A 24,075-nucleotide genomic window follows, 5' to 3' on the forward strand; every position below is an offset into this window, starting at 1 on the left:
AGATTGGGGAGCATGCCCTATGAGAATAGGTTGAGTGAATTAGGCCTTTTCTCCTTGGAGTAATGGAGGATGAGAGGTGACCTGATAGAGATGTATAAGATGAGGGGCATTGATCGTGTGGATAGTTAGGGGCTTTTTCCCAGGGCTGAAATGGCTAGCACGAGAGGGCACAGTTTTAAGGGGCTTGGAAGTACGTACAGAGGAAATGTCAGGGGTAAGTTTTTTACGCCGACAGTGGTGAGTGTGTGGAATGGGCTGCCGGCGACGGTGCTGGAGGGGGATATGATAGGGTCTTTTAAGAGATTTCTGCACAAGTACATGGAGCTTAGAAAAATCAATGGCTATCGGTAACCCTCGATGATTTCTAAAATAAGTACATGTTCGGCATAGCATTGTCTCGTTCTAATCTCTGACAGCCCTCCACACTATTCACAACACCCCCAATCTTTGTGTCATCAGCAAATTTACTAACCCATCCCTCCACTTCCTCATCCAGATCATTTACCCAATTTCCCTCGGGATCAATAAAGTATATCTATCTATTTACCTATAAAAATCACAAACAGTAGGGGTCCCAGAACAGATACCTGAGGCACACCACTGGTTACCAACCTCCATGCAGAATATGAACTGTCTACAACCACTCTTGCCTTTTGTGGGCAAGTCAGTTCTGGATTCAGAAAGCAATGTTCCCTTGGATCCCATCCCTCCTTACTTTCTCAATAAGCCTTGCATGGGGTACCTTGTCAAATGCCTTGCTGAAATCCATATACACTACATCTACTGCTCTACCTTCATCAATGTGTTCAGTCACATCCTCAAAAAATTCAGTCGGGCTCGTAAGGCATGACCTGCCTTTGACAAAGCCATGCTGACTATTCCTAATCATATTATGCCTCTCCAAGTGTTCATAGATCCTGCCTCTCAGGATCTTTTCCATCAACTTACCAACCACTGAAGTAAGACTCACTGGTCTATAATTTCCTGGGCTATCTCTACTCCCTTTCTTGAATAATGGAACAATATCCGCAAGCCCCCAGTCCTCTGGAACCTCTCCCATCCCCATTGACGATGCAAAGATCATTGCCAGAGGCTCAGCAATCGCCTCCCTCACCTCTCACAGTAGTCTGGGGTACATCTTGTCCGGTCCCGGTGACTTATCCAACTTGAATCTTTCCAAAAGCTCCAGCACATCCTCTTTCTTAATATCTACATGCTCAAGCTTTTTAGTCCTCTGTAAGTCATCCCTACAATCGCTAAAACCCTTTTCCATATTGAATACTGAAGCAAAGTACTCATTCAGTACCTCTGCCATCTTCTCCAGTTCCATACACACTTTTCCACTGTCACACTTGATTGGTCCTATTCTTTCACGTCTTATCCTCTTGCTCTTCACATATTTGTAGAGTGCCTTGGGGTTTTCCTTAATCCTGTCCGCCAAGGCCTTCTCATGGCCCCTGCTGGCTCTCCTATTTCTTTCTTAAGCTCCTTCCTGCTAGCTTTATAATTTTCTAGATCTCTATCATTAGCTAGTTTTTTGAACCTTTCTTAAGCCCTTCTTTTCTTCTTGACTAGATTTACAATAGCCTTTGTACACCAGGTTCCTGTACCCTACATCCTTTCCCTATCTCATTGGAATGTACCTATGCAGAACTCCTTGCAAATATCCCCTGAACATTTGCCACATTTCTGCTGTACATTTCCCTGAGAACATCTGAGAACATCTGTTCCCAATTTATGCTTCCAAGTTCCTGCCTGATAGCCTCATATTTTCCCTTACTCCAATTAAACGTTGCCCTAACTTGTCTGTTCCTATCCCTCTCCAATGCTATGGTAAAGGAGATAGCATTGTGATCACTATCTCCAAAATACTCTCTCACTGAGAGATCTGACACCTGACCAGGTTCATTTCCCAATACCAGATCAAGTACGGCCTCTCCTCGTGTAGGCTTATCTGCATATGTGTCAAGAAACCTTCCTGAACACACACCTAACAAACTCCACCCCACCTAAACCCCTCACTCTAGGGACATGCCAAACGATATTTGGGAAATTAAAATCTCCCACCACGACAACCCTGTTAGTATTACACCTTTCCAGAATCTGTCTCCCTATCTGTTCCTTGATGTCCCTGTTACTATTGGGTCATCTATAAAATACACCCAGTAGAGTTATTGGCCTCTTCCTGTTCCTAACTTCCACCAACAGAGACTCCGTAGACAGTCCCTCCATGTCTTCCTCCTTTTCTGCAGCCGTGACACTATCTCTGAACAACAGTGCCTCCCTCCCTATCCTTTCTGGAACGTCTAAAGCCTGGCATTCAAAGTAACCATTCTGCCTTCCACGTCTCTGTAATGGCCACAACATCATAGCTCCAAGTACTGATCCACACTCTAAGCTCATCCACTTTGTTCATAATAGACATAAACATAGACATACTTTATTGATCCCGAGAGAAATTGGGTAATACTCCTTGCATTAAAATATACGCATCTCAAACCATCGGTCTGACCGTGTCCCTTTTCTGTCACCTGCCTATCCTCCCTCTCGCACTGTTTCCAAGCTTTCTTTATTTGTGTGCCAACTGCCTCTTCCTCCGTCTCTTCAGTTTGGTTCCCATCCCCCAGCAATCCTAGTCTAAACTCTCCCCAATAGCCTTAGCAAACCTCCCTGCCAGGATATTGGTCCCCCTGGGATTCAAGTGCAACCCGTCCTTTTTGTACAGGTCACTCCTGCCTCAAAGGAGGTCCCAATAATCAGAAATCTGAATCCCTGCCCCCTGCTCCAATCCCTCAGCCACGCATTTATCCTCCACCTCACTCTATTCCTATACTCACTATCACATGGCACAGGCAGTAATCCCTTTACTACCTTTGTGGTCCTACTTCTCAACTTCTTTCCTAATTCTCTGTAGTCTACTTTCAGGACCTCCTCCCTTTTTCTGCCTATGTCATTGGTTCCAGTATGTACCATGACCTCTGGCTGTTCTCCTTCCCACTTCAGGATATCGTGGACGCGATCAGAAACATCCCAGACCCTGGCACCTGGGAGGCAAACTACCATCTGTGCTTCTTTCCTGCATCCACAGAATCACCTGTGTGACCCCCTAACTACAGAGTCTCGTATCACTGCTGCTATCCTCGTCCTTTCCCTACCCTCCCAAGCCACAGGGCCAGACCCTGTGCCAGAGACACGGCCACTGTTGCTTCCCCCAGGTAGGCCGCCCCCCCCCCCGCCCCAACAGTACTCAGGCAGGAGTACTTATTGTCAAGGGGTACAGCCACAGGGGTACTCTCTAGCATCTGACTCCTGCCCTTCCCTCTCCTGACTGTTACCCATTTATCTGTCTCCCAAGGCCCCAGTGTGACTACCTGCCTGTGGCTCCTCTCTATCACCTCCTCACTTTCCCTGACCAGACGAAGGTTGTCAACCGGCATTTCCAGTTCCCTAACGCGGTCCCTAAGGAACTGCAGCTCGATGCACCTGGTGCAGATGTGGCCGTCCGGGAGGCTGAGAGTCTCCTGAACTTCCCACATCTTACACCGAGCACAGAACACCGGCCTCACACACATTCTTCCTGTCTGTATTCTACACAGATAACCTACCTGGCCTCGACCCGTTATCGCCGAATCCCATTGGGCCTTCCTACTCTGTCTCCCTCTACTCCGCCGCCTGCTCCTCTGACGCCTGCTCTATAAGGTGTCTCCTTTTAAACTCTTCTCGCTGTTCTCACTGGCTGACTGGATGTGTTGTCATTGGAGAGAATCCAGAGGAGGTTCATGAGGATGATTCGGGAATAAAGGGGTTAACATATGAGGAGAGTTTGGCAGCTTTGGGCCTGTACTCACTGGAATATAGAAATACGCGTGAGGATCTCATTGAAACTTAATGAATGTTGAAAAGACTAGATAAGGTAGATGTGGAGAGGATATTTGCTCTGGTGGGGGTATCCAGAAATACAGGGCACAGCCTCAAAATTGAGGGTTGATCTTTTAGAACAGAAGTAAGGAGGGATTTTTTTAGCCAGAGAGTGGTCAATCTGTGGAATGCTCTGCCACAGACTGCAGTGGAGACCAAGTCCATGGGTATGTTTAATCCTGAAGTGGATAGATTCCTGATTGATTGGGGCATCAAGGGATATGGTGAGGGGGCAGGTGTATGGGTTAAACCATAGAAACTACAGCACAGAAACAGGCCTTTTGGCCTTTCTTGGCTGTACCGAACCATTTTGTGCCTAGTCCCACTGACCTGCACACAGACCATATCCCTCCATACACCTCCCATCCATGTATCTGTCCAATTTATTCTTAAATGTTAAAAAAGAACCTGCATTTACCACCTCATCTGGCAGCTCATTCCATACTCTCACCACGCTCTGTGTGAAGAAGCCCCCCCTAATGTTCCCTTTAAACTTTTCCCCCCTCACCCTTAACCCATGTCCTCTGGTTTTTTTCTCCCCTTACCTCAGTGGAAAAAGCCTGCTTGCATTCACTCTATCTATACCCATCGTAATTTTATATACCTCTATCAACTCTCCCCTCATTCTTCTACGCTCCAGGGAATAAAGTCCTAACCTATTCAACCTTTCTCTGTAACTGAGTTTCTCAAGTCCCGGCAACATCCTTGTAAACCTTCTCTGCACTCTTTCAACCTTATTTATATTCTTCCTGTAATTTGGTGACCAAAACTGAACACAATACTCCAGATTTGGCCTCACTAATGCCTTATACAACCTCATCATAACATTCCAGCTCTTATACTCAATACTTTGATTAATAAAGGCCAATGTACCAAAAGCTCTCTTTACGACCCTATCTACCTGTGACGCCACTTTTAGGGAATTTTGTATCTGTATTCCTAGATCCCTCTGTTCTACTGCACTCCTCAGTGCCTTACCATTAACCCTGTATGTTCTACCTTGGTTTGTCCTTCCATCGTGCAATACCTCACACTTGTCTGTATTAAACTCCATCTGCCATTTTTCAGCCCATTTTCCCAGCTGGTCCAAGGCCCTCTGCAGGCTCTGAAAATCTTCCTCACTGTCTACTACACCTCCAATCTTTGTATCATCAGCAAATTTGCTGAACCAATTTACCACATTATCATCCAGATCATTGATATAGATGACAAATAACAATGGACTCAGCACTGATCCCTGTGGCACACCACTAGTCACAGGCCTCCACTCAGAGAAGGAATTCTCTACCACCACTCTTTGGCTTCTACCATTGAGCCAATGTCTAATCCAATTTACCACCTCTCCATGTATACCTAGCGACTGAATTTTCCTAAATAACCTCCCATGCGGGACCGTGTCAAAGGCCTTACTGAAATCCATGTAGACAATATCCACTGCCTTCCCTTCATTCACTTTCCTGGTAACCTCCTCGAAAAACTCCAATAGATTGGTCAAACATGACCTACCACGCACAAAGCCATGTTGACTCTCCCTAATAAGTCCCTGTCTATCCAAATGCTTGTAGATTCTGTCTCTTAGTACTCCCTCCAATAACTTACCTACTACCAACGTTAAACTCACCGGCCTATAATTTCCCGGATTACTTTTCGATCCTTTTTTAAACAACAGAACAACATGAGCCACTCTCCAATCCTCCGGCACCTCACCTGTAGACAGTGACATTTTAAATATTTCTGCCAGGGCCCCCGCAATTTCAACACCAGTCTCCTTCAAGGTCCGATGGAACACTCTGTCAGGTCCTGGGGATTTATCCACTTTAATTTTCCTCAAGACAGCAAGCACCTCCTCCTTTTCAATCTGTACAGTTTCCATGATCTCACTGCTTGATTCCCTCAATTCCATAGACTTCATGCCAGTTTCCTTAGTAAGTACAGACGCAAAAAACCTATTTAAGATCGCCCCCATTTCCTTTGGTTCCACACATAGCCGACCACTCTGATCTTCAAGAGGACCAATTTTATCCCTTACAATCTTTTTGCCCTTAATATACCTGTAAAAGCTCTTTGGATTATCCTTCACTTTGACTGCCAAGGCAACCTCATGTCTTCTTTTAGCCCTCTTGATTTCTTTCTTAAGTATTTTCTTGCACTTCTTATACTCAAGCACCTGATTTACTCCCTGTTTCCTATACATTTCATACAACTCCCTCTTCTTCTTTATCAGAGTTGCAATATCCCTTGAGAACCAAGGTTCCTTATTCCTATTCAATTTGCCTTTAATCCTGACAGGAACATACAAACTCTGCACTCTCAAAATTTCCCCTTTGAAGGCTTCCCACCTACCAATCACATCTTTGCCAGAGAACAACCTGTCCCAATCCACGCCTTTTAGATCCTTTCTCATTTCTTCAAATTTGGCCTTCTTCCAGTTCAGAACCTCAACCCTAGGACCAGATCTATCCTTGTCCATGATCAAATTGAAACTAATGGTGTTCTGATCACTGGAACCAAAGTGCTCCCCTACACAGACTTCCGTCACTTGTCCTAACTCGTTTCCTAACAGGAGATCCAATATTGCATCCCCTCTAGTTGGTCCCTCTATATATTGATTTAGAAAACTTTCCTGAACACATTTTACAAACTCTAAACCATCTATACCCCTAACAGTATGGGAGTCCCAATGAATGTATGGAAAATTAAAATACCCTACCACCACAACTTTTTGTTTCCTGCAGTTGCCTGCTATCTCTCTGCAGATTTGCTCTTCCAAGTCTCGTGGACTATTGGGTGGTCTGTAATACAATCCCACTAATGTGGCCATACCTTTCCTGTTTCTCAGCTCCACCCATAAGGACTCAGTAGACAAGCCCTCTAATCTGTCCTGCCTGAGCACTGCTGTAATATTTTCCCTAACAAGCAATGTTACCCCCCCACCTTTCATTCCTCTGCCTCGATCACATCTGAAACATCGGAACCCTGGAATATTAAGCTGCCAGTCCTGCCCCTCCTGTAACCAAGTTTCACTAATTGTTATAATGTCATAATTCCACGTGTCAATCCACGCCCTCAACTCATCCGCCTTCCCCGCAATACTCCTTGCATTGAAATATATACACCTCAGAAGATTTTTACCACCACTCACAACCTTTCTATCAGCGGATTTGCTTGAACTTTCAACATCATTTATTTTCACCCCAGCCACACTGTCAGCTCTGGCACTCTGGTTCCCATCCCCCTGAAAATCTAGTTTAAAGCCTCCCCAATAGCACTAACAAACCTCCCTGAAAGGATATTGGTCCCCCTGTAATTCAAGTGTAACCCGTCTCTCTAGTACAGGTCCCACCTGCCCCAGAAGAGGTCCCAATAATCCTGAAATCTGAAACGCTGCCCCCTACACCAGTTCCTCAGCCACCTGTTCATCCTCCAGAGCATCCTATTCCTACCCTCACTGGCACCTAGCACAGGTAGCAATCCTGAGATTACTACCCTTAAGGTCCTGCTTTTCAACTTCCTACCAAGCTCTCTATACTCACTCTCCAGGACCTCCTCACTCTTCCTTGCTATGTCATTGGTACTGATGTGCACCATGACATCTGGCTGGTCACCCTCCCACTTCAGGATGTCATGCAAGCGATCAGAGACATCCTTGACCCTGGCACCCGGGAGGCAACAAGCCATCCTGGATTCTCTGTCATGACCACAGAACCTCCTATCTGCACCTCTAACTATCGAATCCCCTATCACTACCGCTCTCCTCTTTTTCCACCCTCCCTTCTGCACTGCAGAGCCAGACTCAGTGCCAGAGATCCGGCTACTGCAGCTTGTCCCAGGTAAGTCATCCCCCCCAACAGTATCCAATGCGGTATACTTGTTGTTCAGGGGAATGGCCACAGGGGAACCCTGCTCTGCCTGCCCTTTCCTCTTCCCTCGCCTGACAGTAACCCAATTTCCTGTCCTCTGCTCCTTTGGCGTAACTACTTCCCTGTAGCTACTATCTATAATCTCCTCATTCTCCCGAATGATCCGCAGGTCATCCAGCTCCTGCTCCAGTTCCCTAACGCGGTTTGTTAGGAGCTGCAGCTGGATGCACTTCTTGCAGGTGTCGTTGTCAGGGACACCAGAGGGCTCCCTGACTTCCCACATCCTGCAAAAGGAGCATTCCAAAAATCCTGCCTGGCATTCTCACTGCACTAAACAATCTGAACAAAAACAACAGGAATTCTGCAGATGCTGGAAATTCAAGCAACACACATCAAAGTTGCTGGTGAACGCAGCAGGCTTGGCAGCATCTGCAGGAAGAGGTGCAGTCGACGTTTCAGGCCGAGACCCTTCGTCAGGACTAACTGGATTAATCTGAACAAAAAACTTACCGGAACCTACCCTGGCCTCTGCCTGTTCTCGCCGAAGCCTGTTTGAGCCAAAGCCGTCCCACTCTGACTCAGTCCACTCCGACGATGGCCACTGTATATGGCGGTCTGTTTTTAAACCTTGGCGCGCTACGTCAAGCGCCTGCGCAGTGCAGATCCTTCTCTCCGAGCAGTGTTTAAAAAAACCCAACTTTTTCTACCCGATTTCTTCCACTCTTCTTCTCAGCTGCTTGCTTCGACTGAAACAAGAACCGTTGAAATTTTCTCTTTTTATATCTTGGCGTGCTACGTCACGCGCCTGCGCAGTGCAGATCCTTCTCCCCGAGCAGTTTAAAAAAAAATGACTTTTTCTACCCAATTTCTTCCACTCTTCTTCTCAGCTGCTTGCTTCGACTGAAATGGGATTGAAAATGGGTTGAATGGGATCCGCGATCAGCCATGATGAAATGGCTGAGCAGACTCAATGGGCTAAATCGCTTAATTTTTCTGCTATGTCTTGTGATCTTATTGTGTGCTAATTTCCTTTCTGATGCCTCTCAACTTTCTTCAAGAATGTTGAGACATTTGTCATTTTCCTGTCCTCTGGAACTATGCCAGAGTCTAATTATTCTTGAAAGATCATTACTAATGCCTCCACAATCTCTCCGCTGCCTCTTTCAGAACCTTAGAGTGCAGTTCGTCTAGTTCAGTTTACTTATGTACCTTTAGGTCTTTCAGCTTTTTGAGCACATTCTCCCTTGTAATAGTAACTGCACTCACATCTCTTCCCTCACAGCCATCAACAGCTGCTAGACTGGTGGTGTCTTCTACAGTGAAGACATGCAAAATACTCATTTCTTACATCTGCCATCCTTGGTCCTCATTACTATCTCTCTGGCCTCATTTTCTAGCGGTCATATATCTACTCTCATCTCTTATTTTTCATATACTTGAAAAAGCTTTTTTGATCCACCTTGATACTGTTTGCTAGCTTGCTTTCATATTTCATCATTTCCCACCTAATGATTCTTTTAGTTGCTCTCTGGAAGTTTTTAAAACCTTCCCAATTCTCTGTCTTCCCACTAATTTTTGCTTTGTTGTATGCCCTCCTTTTGATTTTTCATGATCTTTAACTTCCTTTGTCAGCCACAGTTGTACTATTTTTCCATTTGATCATTTCTTCATTTTTAGTATACATCCATCCTGCACCTTTCTCGTTTTTGCCAGAGACTCAATCCATTGTTGGTCTGCTGTCATCCTTGGCAGCATTTCCTTCCAATTTACTTTGGCCAACTCCTCTCTCATACCACTATAATTTCCTTCACTCTACTGAAGTACTGCTACATCAGACGTTACTTTCTCCCTATCAAATTTCAATTTGAACTCAATCATATTGTGATCATTGCCTCTTAAGGGTTCCTTTACCTTCAGCTTCCTATTCACCCCGGTTCATAACATAACACCCAATCCAGTATAGCTGACATGCTAGTCGGCTCAACAACAAACTGCTCTAAAAACCCATCTAATTGGCATTCAACAAATTCACTCTCTTGAGATCCATTGCCAACCCGCTGGGAGGTTATCCCCCACAACATTATCCGAAACGGTATACTTATTATTGAGGGGAATGGCCACAGGGGTGCTCTGTGCTAACTGCCTATTCACCTTCCTATTCCTTCTCCTGACAGCCACCCAGCTACCCGCCTCCTGCAATTTAGGGGTGACTACTTCCCTGTAACTCAAGTCAATGATCACCTCACTCTCCTGTGCATCCCAGCGCATCTGTAGTTGTGAACTTCACATGATTCAGGACATTTACAAAGACAGGTGTGAAAAAAGGGCCTGAAGGATCATTGGGGACTCGAGTCACCCCAACCACAATCTATTCCAGCTGCTGCCATCCGGGAAACTGTACTACAGCATAAAAGCCAGGACCAACAGGCTCCAGGACAGCTTCTTCCACCAGGCCATCAGACTGATGAACTCACGCTGATTTAAGTGTATTTCTACGCACGTGGCCAAGTGGTTAAGGCTTTCGTCTAGTTACCTCAAGGTTGCTAGTTCGAGCCTCAGCTGTGGCAGCGTGTTTGTGTCCTTGAGCAAGGCACTTAATCACACATTGCTCTAGTCTGTGCGAGGAGTGGCGCCCCACACAGACTTCCAATCTGCGCCTTGTAAGGCATGAAAATGTCTGAGTTGACGTTCCCTCCCTCCCTCCCCTCCCCCCTCCCCCTATGTTACATTGACTGTACAAGTGGGATGGGATGCAGCTGAACTGGATGGGAAACAATATCCTGGGAGGAAGGTTTGCTAATGCTGTTGGGAGGGGATGGGAAACAAAGTGGAGGCAGAGGATGGGCTGGTCGGAGCACAAGTAGTGACAGCTTGTAAGAAGATTATGAGGAAGGATACGCAGATGATAGAGCAAAGAAGCACTCAGCCAGATGGTTTGAGATGTGTCGACTTTAATGCCAGGAGTATCATAAGCAAAGTGGATGAACTTATAGCATGGATCAATACGTGGAACTATGATGTTTTGGCCTTTACATAGACTGATTGTTTCAGGAGCAGGAATGGCTGCTGAATATGCTGGGCTTTAGATGTTTCGAAGAGGACAGGGAGGGAGGCAAAAGAGGTGGGGGGAATGGCATAGCTAATCAGGGATAGTATCACTGCTGCAGAAAAGGAGGGATTGTCTACTGAGTCATTGTGGGTGGAAGTCAGAAACAGAAAGGGGGCAATAACCTTACTGGCTGTTTTTATAGACCCCCCCCCCCACCCCAGTAGTAACAGAGATATCGAGGAGCAGATTCTGGTACGGTGCAATAATACTAGGATTGTTGTGATGGGTGATTTTAACTCTGCTAATATTGACTGGCATCTCCTTAGAGCAAGTGGTTTAGATGGTTGGATAAGCCAACTAGAGGAGAGGCTGTACTTGGGAAATGAACCTGGTTAGGTGTCAGATCTCTTGGTGGGAGAGCATTTTGGAGGTAGTGATCACAACTCTATCTCCTTCACTGTAGCACTGGACAGGCATAGGAGTAGGCAATTTGGGAAAACATTTAATTGGAGTAGGGGGAAATATAATGCTATTAGACAAGAACTTGGGAACATAAACTGGGAGCAGATGTTGTCAGGGAAATGCACGGCAAAATGTGGCATATGTTCAGGGAACATTTGCATGGCATTCTGCATAGGTATGTTCCATTGAGGCAGGGAAAGGATGGTGTACAAAGGATGTAGAAAATCTAGTTAAGAAGAAAAGCGTACGAAAGGTTCAAGAAACTAGGTACTGTTAGAGGTCTAGAAGATTACAAGGGTGCCAGGAAGGAGCTCAAGAATGAAATTAGGAGAGCTAGAAGGGACCATGAGAAGACCTTGGCGAGTAGGATCAAGGAAAACCCCAAGGCATTCTACAAGTATGTGAAGAGCAAGAGAATGAGTCGTGTGAGAAGAGGACCAATCAGGAACGAGAGTGGAGTTGGAGGAGGTAGTGGAGATACTTAATGAATACTTTGCTTCAGTATTCACCAGTAAAATGGACCTTGTCAATTGTAGGGATGACTTGCAGCAGACTGAAACGCTTGAGTGTATAGACATTAAGAAAGAATATGTACTGGAGCTTTTGAAAGGTATTAAGTTACATAAGTCACTGGGACTGGATGAGATATACCCCACGCTACTGTGGGAAATGAGGAAGGAGAGTGCTCAGCCCCTGGTGATGATCTTTGTTAGTATCATCAATAGGGACAGGAGAAGTTTGCAAATGTTGTTTCCTTGTTCAAGAAAGGGAGTAGAGATAACCCAGGAAATTATAGATCAGTGAGTCTTACCTCAGTGATGGGCAAGTTGTTTGAGAAGATTCTGAGAGGCAAAATTTATGTACATTTGGAGAGACATAATCTGATTAGGGGTGGTCAGCATGGCTTTATCAAGGGCAGGTCATGCCTTACGAACCTCGTTAAATTCTTTGAGGATGCAACAAAACACATTGATGAGGGTAGAGCAGTAGATGTAGTGTATATGGATTTCAGTAAGGCATTTGGTAAGGTCCCCAATGTGAGGCTCATTCAGAAAGTAAGGAGGCACGGGATCCCAAGAGACCTTTCTTTGTGGATCCAGAATTGGCTTGCTCACAGAGGGTGGTTGTAGATGGTTCATATTCTGAATGGAGGACGGTGAGCAGTCTTCTGCAGGGATCTGTTCTGGGACCTCTCCTCTTTGTGATTTCTATAAATGACCTGGATGAGGAAGTAGAAGGGTGGGTTAGTAAGTTTGTTGATGATACGAAGGTTGGGGGTGTTGTGGATAGTCGGAGGGTTGTTAGAGGTTACAGCAGAGCTGGGCTGAGAAGTGGCAGATAGAGTTCAACTCAGATGTGTGAAGTTGTTCAGTAGAATATAGTATTAATGGTAAGACTCTTGACTGTGTGGAGGATCAGTGAAATCGTGGGGTCTGTGTCCATAGGGCACTCAAAGCTGCTGTGCATGTTGACATTGCTGTTAAGAAGGTGTATGCTGTGTTGGCCTTCATCAACTGTGGGATTGAGTTCTGGAGCCGTGAGGTAATGTTAAAGCTATATAAGACCGTAGTGAGACCCCACTTGGAGTACTGTGTTCAGTTCTGGTCACCTCATTACAGGAACGATGTGGATACTATAGAGAGAGTGCAGAGAAGAGTTACAAGGATGTTGCCTGGATTGGAGAGCATGCCTTATGAGAATAAGTTGAGTGAACTTGGCCTTTTCTCCTTGGAACGATGGAGGATGAGAGGTGACCTGATAGAGGTGTATAAGATGATGAGAGGCATTGATTGTGAGGATAGCCAGAGGTTTTTTCCCCAGGGCTGAAATGGTTACCACGAGGAGGTATAGTTTTAAGGTGCTTGGAAGTAGGTACAAGGGGGATGTCAGGGGTAAGTTTTTCACTCAGAGAGTGGTAGGTTCGTAGAATACACCGCCAGCGAAGGTGGTGGGCCAGATACAATAGGGTCTTTTAAGAGACTCGTCAATATTTCATGTAGCTTAGAAAAATAGAGGGCTATGCAGTAAGGAAATTCTAGGCAGTTTCTAGAGTAAGTTACATGGTCGGCACAACAATATGGGTCGAAGGACCTGTAACGTGCTGTAGATTTCTATGTTCTGTTGTTGTTGCAGTTTGCCGTTACCGTTGGGTTCGTTTTCACCTCCTTCAGCATTGCACATTGTTCTCTTGATGTGATTGTGCACGATGCCCACTCCTAGGGAGAGTAGCAACAGTACTGAGATTCCTCCATTTGTAGACAATTTCTCTTACTGTGGACTGATAAACACTCAGATCTTTAGAAATTATTTTGTAGCCTTTTCCAGCTTCATGCTTCTCTACAATTAAGGTGCCCTGAAAGTTGTTTTGATCAAGGCATGGTGCACATAAACAGATGTTTCTTGAGAAGGAGAGCAGTAACATGGCTTTGTGTGTGTGTTTTTTTATAGCGCAGGGCAGCTCTACAACCCATATATCCAATCTCATCTCATTGATTGAAACATCTGACTCCAAATAGCTTTTGTCGAAGGCATTACCCCAGAGATTCCCATACTTTTTCCAACAAATACATGTAATATTGGAACATTTTTCTCAATAAATAAATAAACAAGTATAATGTTACTTATATAATTGGGTTTTAGGACTTGTATGAATATCTGATCACATTTTAGGTCATATTTATGCAGAAATAGAGAAAGTTCGACAGGATCCACAAACTTCAGAGCACCATTGTACTTCATCAAAACCACCTGCCCCTCCATCTGTCCTCATAACGTCTGCAAACTTTACAACAAAGCTATCAATTCCTTCATCCAAACCTTTGACCTATGTAAAAAGAATTGGTCCCATCATCGACGCCTGCGGAACACAACTAGTCACCGGCAGCCAGCCAGGAAAAGCTCCCTTTATTCCCACTCTTTTGCCGCTGCCAATCAGCCACTGCATTATCCATGCTAGAATTTTTCCTGTAATACCTTGAGTTCTTAGCTTGTTGTGCAGCCTTGTGTGGTACCTTGTCAAAGGCCTTTGGAAAATCCAACTACTCAATATGAACTATGGACCATCTTATTGTGCCTTCAAGTACCTTGAGAACTCATCCTTAATAATCGACTCCAACATCTTCCTGACCACTGGGGTCAGACTAACTGGCCTATAGTTTCCTCTCTTCTGCCTCTCTCCCTTCTTGAAGAGTGTAGTGACATTTGCAATTTTCCAGTCTTCCTGAACCATTCCAAAATCTAGTGATTCTTGAAAAATCATTACTATTGCCTCCACAAACTCTTCATTCACCTTTTTCAGAACCGTGGTGTACACCATCTGGTCCAGATGACTTATCTGCCTTCAGACCTTTCAGTATCCCAAGAACCTTCTCTCTAGTTATGGCAACTTCACACAATTCATGACTCCAATGCCTGGAACTTCCACCATACTGCTAGTGTCTTCCACCGTGAAGATTGATGCAAAATACTTGTTCAGTTTGTATGCCATTTTGTTGTCCCCCATTATTTGCTCTCCAGCATCATTCTCCAGCGGTCCGATATCCAATCTCGCTTCTCTTTTACACTTTACGTATCTGAAGAAACTTTAGGTATCCTCTTTAATATTGGCTAGCTTACTTTTGTATTTCATCTTTACCTTCTTAACGACTTTTTAGTTGCCTTCTCTTGGTTCTTAAGTTTCCCAATCCTCTTAACTTCCCACTAATTTTTGCTCTATTATATGCCCTCTCTTTGGCTTTTATGTTGGTTTTGACTTCTCTTGTTAGCCATGGTTGTGCCATCTTACTTTCGGGGTGACTCAAGTGGCAACAGAACTCTCAATGGATACGATTAAATATTCTCGTTTCACCCTGATACAGCTAAAAAACACAACTGCTTCCAAGGTCGGTAGAGTTAACAAAGATGTCTTAACGCGATTAAATAATTTAATGCTGCTTAAAACTGACAGAAACAATGCCAATTGTGGACGGACTCCTCACCGGATTCCACATAGGAAATGTGGCTGCAGGTCAGGGATACAAGTGCGTTCAAGGAAACGGGGTTTTAATCTCCCAATATCAACTATCTTGCTGGCAAACATACAGTCTCCGGTGAATAAAATCGAAGATCTCGGAGTTAAGGTGCTGAATCAGAGGGACATTAGGACTGTGCGTGTCCTCTGTTTCACGGAATCCTGCTTAACCCCTTCCATACTGGATGCAGTGATTCAGATAGACGGATTTACTATACAACATCAGGATAGATCTATAGAGTCTCTCAAAAGCAGAGGTGGAGGAGTATGTCTCATGATCAACTCCTCTTGGTGCACAAATATATCAGTGCTGTCCCAATTCTGCTTACCAGACCTGGAATATCTAGTAGTAAAGCGCTGTCCATTTTACCTACCGTGGGAGATTTCATGATCATTTTGCTAGTGTTGTTCATTCCACCTCAGCTCAAAGTCAATCAGGCTTTAGATGATCTGGGTAATGGGATCAACATGCACGAAACAGCACACCAAATACCTTCACCATTATTTTTGGGGATTTTAAAAAGGCCAGTCTGAAAAAAAAATCACAAAACAATTACCATCAAGATTGCCTACCATGCTATTCCACGCCCTCACTTCGGGAAATCTGTTCACCTGGCTGTACTTCTACTCCCTGAGTATAGGCAGAGACTGAAGGCTGCAGCACCAGTAGTGAGGACCAAGAAGGTTTGGACAAGGGAAGCACAGGAGCGCCTACAGGACTGCTTTGAATTGGTAGTCTGGACCATATTCAGGGATTCATCTTCGAATCTGGATGAGTATGCTGCAGTTGTTACTGACTTCATTAAAACCTGTGTGGATGAGTGTGTGCCTACAAAGACTTGCTGTACATTCCCAAACAAAAAGCCGTGGATGGACCAGGAGGTACACTGTCTGCTGAAGGCTAGATCTGTGGCATTCAAGGCTGGCAACCCAGGTCTTTACCAGAAAACCAGGTATGACTTGCAGAGGACTATTTCAAGAGCGAAGAGACAATTTCGAACGAGGTTGGAGGTGACATCAGGCATACGGCAAATCTGGCAGGGTTTGCAAGACATTACTTCCTACAAAGCAAAACCCAATTGCATGAATAGCAGTGATGTTTCACTACCAGATGAACTCAACGCCTTCAATGCCTGCTTTGAAAGGGAGAATATAACTACAGCTGGAAGATCCCTGGTGACCCTGTGATCTCTGTCTCGGAGACCGATGTTTAAAGAGAATGAACTCTCGCAAGGTGGAAGGCCCCGACGGAGTACCTGGTAAGGCTCTGAAAACTTGTGCCAACCAACTGGCAGGAGTATTCTAGGACATCTTCAACCTCTCACTGCTAAGGGTGGAAGTTTCCACCTGCTTCAAAAAGGCAACAATTATACCAGTGCCTAAGAAGAATAATGTGAGTTGCCTTAATGACTATCGCCCGGTAGCACTCACATCTACAGTGATGAAATACTTTGAGAGTTTGGTCATGACAAGAACTGAACTCCTGCCTCATCAAGGACCTGGACCCATTGCAATCTGCCTTTCAACACAATAGGTCAATGGTACATGCAATCTCAATGGCTCTTTAAACGGCCTTAGACCACCTGGACAATACAAACACCTATGTCAGGATGCTGCTCATTGACTATAGCTCAGCACTTAGCATGACCATTCCCACAATCCTGATTGATAAGTTACAGAACCTGGGCCTCTGTACCTCCCTCTGCAATTGGATCCTCGACTTCCTAACTGGAAGACCACAATCTGTGCAGATCAGCTGTGGAGGCCAAGTCATTGGGCATATTTAAGGCAGAGATAGATAGGTTCTTGGTTAGCCAGGGCATCAAAGGGTATGGGGAGAAGGCAGGGGAGTGGGGATGGCTGGAAGAATTGGGTCAGCGCATGATTGAATGGCGGAGCAGACTTGATGGGCCGAATGGCCTACTTCTCTATCTTATGGTCTAATATATCCTCCTCGCTGATGATTAACACTGGTGCACCTCAGGGGTGTGTGCCTAGATCACTGCTCTACTCTCTCTATACCCATGACTGTGTAGCATGGCATAGCTCAGATTTGCTGATGATACAACCATAGTTGGTAGAATCTCGGATGGAGACGAGGGCGTACAGGAGCGAGATACCAACTAGTGGAGCGCTGTCACAGCAACAACCTGGCGCTCAACGTCAGTAAGACGAAAGAGCTAATTGTGAACTTCAGGAAGGGTAAGACGAAGGAACACATACCAATCCTCATAGAGGGATCAGAATTGGAGAGAGTGAGCAGTTTTAAGTTCCTGGGTGTCAGGATCTCTGAGGACCTAACCTGGTCCCAGCATATCAATGCAGCTATAAAGAAGGCAAAATAGCAACTATACCTCATTAGGAGTTTGAAGAGATTTGGTATGTCAACAAAAACACTCAAAAACTTCTATAGATGTACCGTGGAGAGCATTCTGACAGGCTGCATCACTGTCTGGTATGGAGTGGAGGGGGGGGGTGGGCTACGGCACAGAACCGAAAGAAGCTGCAGAGAGTCGTAAATTTAGTTGGCTCCATCTTAGGTACTAGCCTACAAAGTACCCAGAGCATCTTCAAGGAGTGGTGTCTCAGAAAGGCAGCGTCCATTATTAAGAACCTCCAGCACCCAGGGCATGCCCTTTTCTCACTGTTACCATCAGGTAGGGAGTACAGAAGCCTGAAGGCACACACTCAGTGATTCAGGAACAGCTTCTTCCCCTCTGCCATCAGATTCCTAAATTGACATTGAACCTGTGAACACCTCTGCATTTTTAAAAATATATAATATTTCCTGTTTTTGCATGGTTTTTGATTATTCAATATACTTATACTGTAATTGATTTCTTATTTCTTTTTCTTCTTCTGTATTATATATTGCATTGAACTGCTGCTGCTTAATTAATAAATTCCATGACACATGCTGGTGCTAATAAACCTGATTCTGATCTTGCCTTTAGAATACTTCTTCCTCTTTGGGATGTATATATCCTGTGGTTTCTGAATTGCTTCCAGAAATTGCAGCTATTGCTGCTCTGCCGTTATCCCTGCCAGCGTTCTTTTCCAATCAATTCTGGCCAACCCCTCTCATGCCTCGGTAATTCCCTTTATTCCACTGTAATACTGAATCATCTGACCTTACTTCTCAAATTTCAAGGTGAATTGGACCACATTATCATCACTTTCCCCTAAAGGTTCTTTTACCTTAAGTTTAATTAATTCTGGTTCATTACACAACACCCAGTCGAGAATAGCTGATCTTCTGGTGGGCTCAACCATGAACTGCTCTAAAAAGCCATCTTGTAGTTACTCTAGAAATTCCTCCTCCTGGAATCCAGTACCAACCTGCTTATTGAAGTCCCCCATGATTATTGTAACATTGCCCTTTTGGCATGTGTTTTCTATCTCTCATTGTAATTTATAGGCCACATACTTATGATTGTTTGGGGGGTCCGTATACAATTCCCATCTGGGTCTTTTTTACCCTTGCAGTTTCTTAGCTCAATCTACGATGAGAGACACCGCTCAGAAGCAGAGGCCTACCCTCCAGGCGCAGCAATAGGCCACACTGGCTCCTTCTCTGGTAGGTTCTTTGTCCACCATCTCGCCAGGTAGTCAGTGCTCGTCCCTCGCTCCAAATCAAAGCATTGAGTACAGCAGATGGGATGTAATGTGGAAGTTGTACAAGATATTGGTAAGGGCTGATTTGGAATATTGTGTGAAGGTCACCTATCTACAGGAAAGATGTAAATAAGGTTGAAAGAGTACAGAGAAAATTTACAAGGATGTTTCCGGGTCTTGAGGACCTGCTTTATAAGGACAAATTGAATAGGTTAGGCCTTTATTCCTTAGAACGTTTGGGGGGAGATTTGAGAGAGGTTTCCAAAATTACGAGGGTTATAGATAGGGTAAATGCAAGCAGGCCTTTTCCACTGAGGTTGGGTGGGACTGCAACTAGAGGTCATGGGTTAAGAGTGAAAGGTGAAAGGTTTAAGGGGGGCATGAGGAGAAACTTCTTTACCGAGAGGGTCTTGAGAGTGGAATGAGCTGCCAGCACAAGTAGAGTATGTGAGCTCGATTTCAATGTTTTAAGTGAAGTTTGGATGGCTACATAGATGGTAGGAGTATGATTGGCTATGGTCCCAGTGCAAGAAGATGGGACTAGGCAGTTCAAATGGTTTGGCATGAACTAGATGCGCCAAAGGGCCTGTTTCTGTGCTGTGCTTGTCTATGATTCAATGACCAGAACTTGAAATAATACTCATGTTCACTCCAATTTTTTTTCAACAACTGCACAGACCAACCATTGTTCTGAGCAGAGAATTTTTAAATGGCTTGAAAACTGTGCAGCACTTCAAATTAACATAGTATAAATGAAAATTCCAGATGACTGCGTGAGAGCATTTCAGTTATTGCACAGCCATGTAGCTGAAAGGGAACAGAGAATAATACTAATGGAGAGAGTCAAACTCAGCCAAATCACAGATTGAAGACTGGCAGAAATGTTCCATTCTTACACAGATAGCAAGACCATCAGAGGATTTGATGGTCAGTCCATATGCCTACCTTGTGCCCAGTTAGAAGATGATTTGTTTCTCCAACTTGGGTTGAACCTTACTATAACAGTGTGATGTCAGAACTCACCTTGGTTACTGAAATTATCTCATCTGAAATGTTGTATTTCACCCATTGACGTATTTTGTAAATCTTCTTACAGGTTAGAAACAGGAAATAATTTCTGTACGGGAATTTCCAACAACATGTCAGCTTTGCTTTCTGTCCAGATATTTCCTGTGTAACTGCAATATATCTTTGGAAAGGAAGAAGCATCTCATCCCAGCTGGAAAGGTGCTTTGTCTGAAATGAAGATTTCTGTTGTAACTCAGTGAAATCGACTGGCACCAGGGTGCTGAGAATTCACCAACATTTGTTCACCAGAGATCAGTTCTTCAACTGAATTGATTGTGTGAGGGGTTCGCTCACTCATTCCACCTGCTCAACAGTGGGAAGGGATTCACACATTCATCTAAGGCAGGCCAGTCAGTTCACACCATGAAGAGACAGTTCACCTGCTGAGATTGTGGTAAGGGATTCACTCAGTCATCCGATGTAAAGAGACACCAGCAAGTTCACACTTGCTCAGATTGTACGATGGGATTCACTCAGTCATCTAGCCTACAGTCACAACATTCAGTTCTTAATGAGGAGAGGCCATTCACCTGCTCAGACTATGGGAAGGGATTCACTTCGTCATCTCAACTGAAGGTACATCAGCAAGTTCATACTGGGGAGAAACCATTCACCTGCTCAGACTGTGGGAAGGGATTCACTCATTCATCCAACTTACAGAGACACCAGCAAGTTCACACTGGGGAGAGGCCGTTCACTTGTTCTGTGTGTGGGAAGGGATTCACTCAGTTATCCAGCTGAAAGCACACCAGTCAGTTCACTCTGGGGAGATGCCATTCTCCTGTTCAGACTGTGGAAAAGGGTTCACTCGGTCATTTGGACTGAAGGTACATCAGCGAATTCACACCGGGGAGAAGCCATTTGCCTGCTCAGACTGTGGGAAAGGATTCATTCGGTCATCTGACCTTCTGGCTCACCAGTCAGTTCATACTGGAGAGAGGCCGATCACCTGCTCAGAATGTGGAAAGGGATTCACTCACTCACCTAACCTACAGAGACACCAGCGACTTCACACTGGTAAGAGGCCATTCATTTGTTCTTTGTGTGGGAAGGGATTCACTCGGCTATACAGCCTACAGGCACACCAGTCAGTTCACACTGGGGAGAGGCAGTTCACCTGCTCAGAATGTGGGAAGGGATTCACTCGCTCATCCAACCTGAAGAGACATCAGCGAGTTCACACTGGTGAGAGGCCATTCACCTGTTCTGTGTGTGGGAAGGGCTTCACTCAGCTATCTAGCCTACAGGCACACCAGTCAAATAACAGTGGGGAAAGGCCATTCACTTGCTCAGACTGTGGGAATGGATTCACTCAGTCATGTCAACTGAAGGTACATCAGCGAGTTCACATTGCAGAGAAGCCATTCACCTGCTCAGACTGAGGGAAGAGATTCACTCAGTTATTTGATCTAAAAGTACATCAGCAAGTTCATAATGGGAGGAAGCCGTTCACATACACTGAATTTGGGAAAAAAATTCACTCAGTCATCCAGCCTTGTAACACACTATCGAGTTCATACTGGGGAAAAAGTTTAAATACTCTAAGCTGCATGCTCGATATCAGGATGTTTGGATATGACCCGTGCGAAGAGAGAGAGACACTGAAGCAGTTGACAGTTCACTGGCTTTTAGATTAGATTAGATTAGATTATGAGGACACGCAGTCCTCTTTTATTGTCATTTAGTAATGCCCTTGCATTAAGAAATGATACAATGTTCCTCCAGTGTGATATCACAGAAACACAAGACAGACCAAGACGAAAAACTGACAAAAACCACATAATTATAACATATAGTTACAACAGTGCAAGCAATACCATAATTTGATAGAGAACAGACCATGGGCACAGTAAAAAAAAGTCTCAAAGTCTCTCGAAAGTCCCATTATCTCACGCAGATGGTAGAAGGGAGAAAACTTGCCGATGCAGCATCCTGGAAGCACCCGACCACAGTCCGACTCTGAGTCCATCCGAAAACTTCGAGCCTCCGACACCGAGCACTGAGCACCATCTCTGCCGAGCGCTTCAACCCCAGCCCCGGCTGCCAGTAACAGGCAAAGCCAAGGATTTGGGGCCTTCCCTTCCGGAGGTTCTTGATTGCACAGTAGCAGCGGCAGCGAACCAAGCATTTCAGAAGTTACTCCAGATGTTCCTCCGTGCTTCTCACATCTGTCTCCATCAAATCAGAATTGTGCATGGCCCCTACTTACAAATACCGATATCATTCACCGGAGAGGCCGCGCGCGTTGTGTCGCGCCATCTTCTCCTCCCTCCCTCTTATGTGAACTTTGTAGCATTTTAAGACAACAGAAAACAATAAATGCTAGGCCAATAAGGCTGTTAACTAAAGCTCTCTAACTGAAAGATAAACGCCAACACTGCTGCTGAAAGCAATATCTAATTACTGAATGAATACCAGTCCTTTCCAGCACCAGTCAAAACAGTAGACCTCTTTCTCAGACAACTTACTTCGCTCAAGTCTCGACTACAACAAAAAGAAGAGAGTTAAATACTGCCATAATGAACCAGTAATTAGCTGAAACTTGCACATTCACGAGCATCATCCATTGGGATATAAGACCGTTCCTCAAGACTAGGTTATGTGGTCAGCACAACATTAAGGGCCTGTAATGTGCCGTAAATTTCTATGTTCTATACCCTTCACAATGCACAATGTAGTGAATCTTGCTCCGTACCCGGCGAGATGCCAGGAGGCACTCCACATTATAGACCAGGGAACTGTGGAAATATGTTCAAAACTTTGAAATTTTTTTATGTATTTAATCTGGTACCTGTATAATCCTAGAGTGTTTTTCTATGAGTGTATACGTGAATGAAAACATGTAAACTTCTGATTATTGAGTAACCAGGGGAAGGTAGCTAAGGAGGAGATTGGTATATTGTGTGGCCTTGAATAGAAGAGAAACGAGACTGCAGCTGCTGAGTGAGAGGACTGAGCCAGCCAGAACAGTTAACAGCCAAAGATCTATAAAAACAGACTCTGTAAGCTGTAAAATGGAAGCCACCTGCCATCTAGTGTGAGGAGTGGACGAGGACTACGTCTTGCAAGTAATAAACATGCTAATAATAGATCCACTCTGAGTATACTGTGCTTTGTTATAAGACCGGGCGAAAGGTACACGACAGACATCCCACCTGGATCACTTCTCCAGGTGTGGTGGTGGTGTGAGAGAACCCCTGAGGCTGCCTGAAGGAAATCCCTCGGTAGTTGCAATTGCTGAAAGGTAAATTTCTTTTTGCTGCTATGGACTTTACCTCCTGGAGTTGGACCTCAGTCTTCTGTTTCTTTATCATCCTATACACTACAGTCTATGTTATGGTCATTATCACCCTATACACTGCAGTCTATGTTATGGTCACTATCACCCTATACACTGCAGTCTATGTTATGGTCACTATCACCCTATACACTGCAGTCTATGTTATGGTCACTATCACCCTATACACTGCAGCCTATGTTATGGTCACTATCACCCTATACACTGCAGTCTATGTTATGGTCACTATCACCCTATACACTGCAGTCTATGTTATGGTCATTATCATCCTATACACTGCAGTCTATGTTATGGTCATTATCACCCTATACACTGCAGTCTATGTTATGGTCATTATCATCCTATACACTGCAGTCTATGTTATGGTCATTATCACCCTATACACTGCAGTCTATGTTATGGTCATTATCACCCTATACACTGCAGTCTATGTTATGGTCTTGAGTGGATTAGCTTCTTTCATTGTGACTGCAATGCATTCAGCACAGTGACAGAAGTGCTAAAATGACTGGGGTGGTAAAAAGGTTTATGTGAAAGAGGTGCATGAACGAATTGGATAGTTCAGTGCCAGGGACACGTAGAGGGATCAACCCAGCATCTGGGACGCACAGCTTCAGTCAGTAGAAGTTAAATATAGTGTCAGGGATACATGGAAGGGTTGATCCAGCGTCTGGGATGCACAAAATTATTGGTAGTCAAAGACAACTGGTAGTAATTGATTGCCCCTAAATCAAAGAAAAAAATTACATTTAAAAATTACAATAATGACTGAGTAACATTACATAAGATTTGAACC

General features: G+C 44.6%; 1 pseudogene; it reads left to right on the top strand.

Annotated features, from left to right (window-relative positions):
* LOC140202463 (uncharacterized) overlaps nt 1-23,057 on the top strand; it is a 62,523-nt pseudogene extending 39,466 nt beyond the window's left edge.
* Nucleotides 23,058-24,075: the final 1,018 nt, after the last annotated feature.

This window comes from Mobula birostris, chromosome 9 (assembly GCF_030028105.1).
Source record: "Mobula birostris isolate sMobBir1 chromosome 9, sMobBir1.hap1, whole genome shotgun sequence".
Classification (NCBI taxonomy): domain Eukaryota; kingdom Metazoa; phylum Chordata; class Chondrichthyes; order Myliobatiformes; family Myliobatidae; genus Mobula; species Mobula birostris.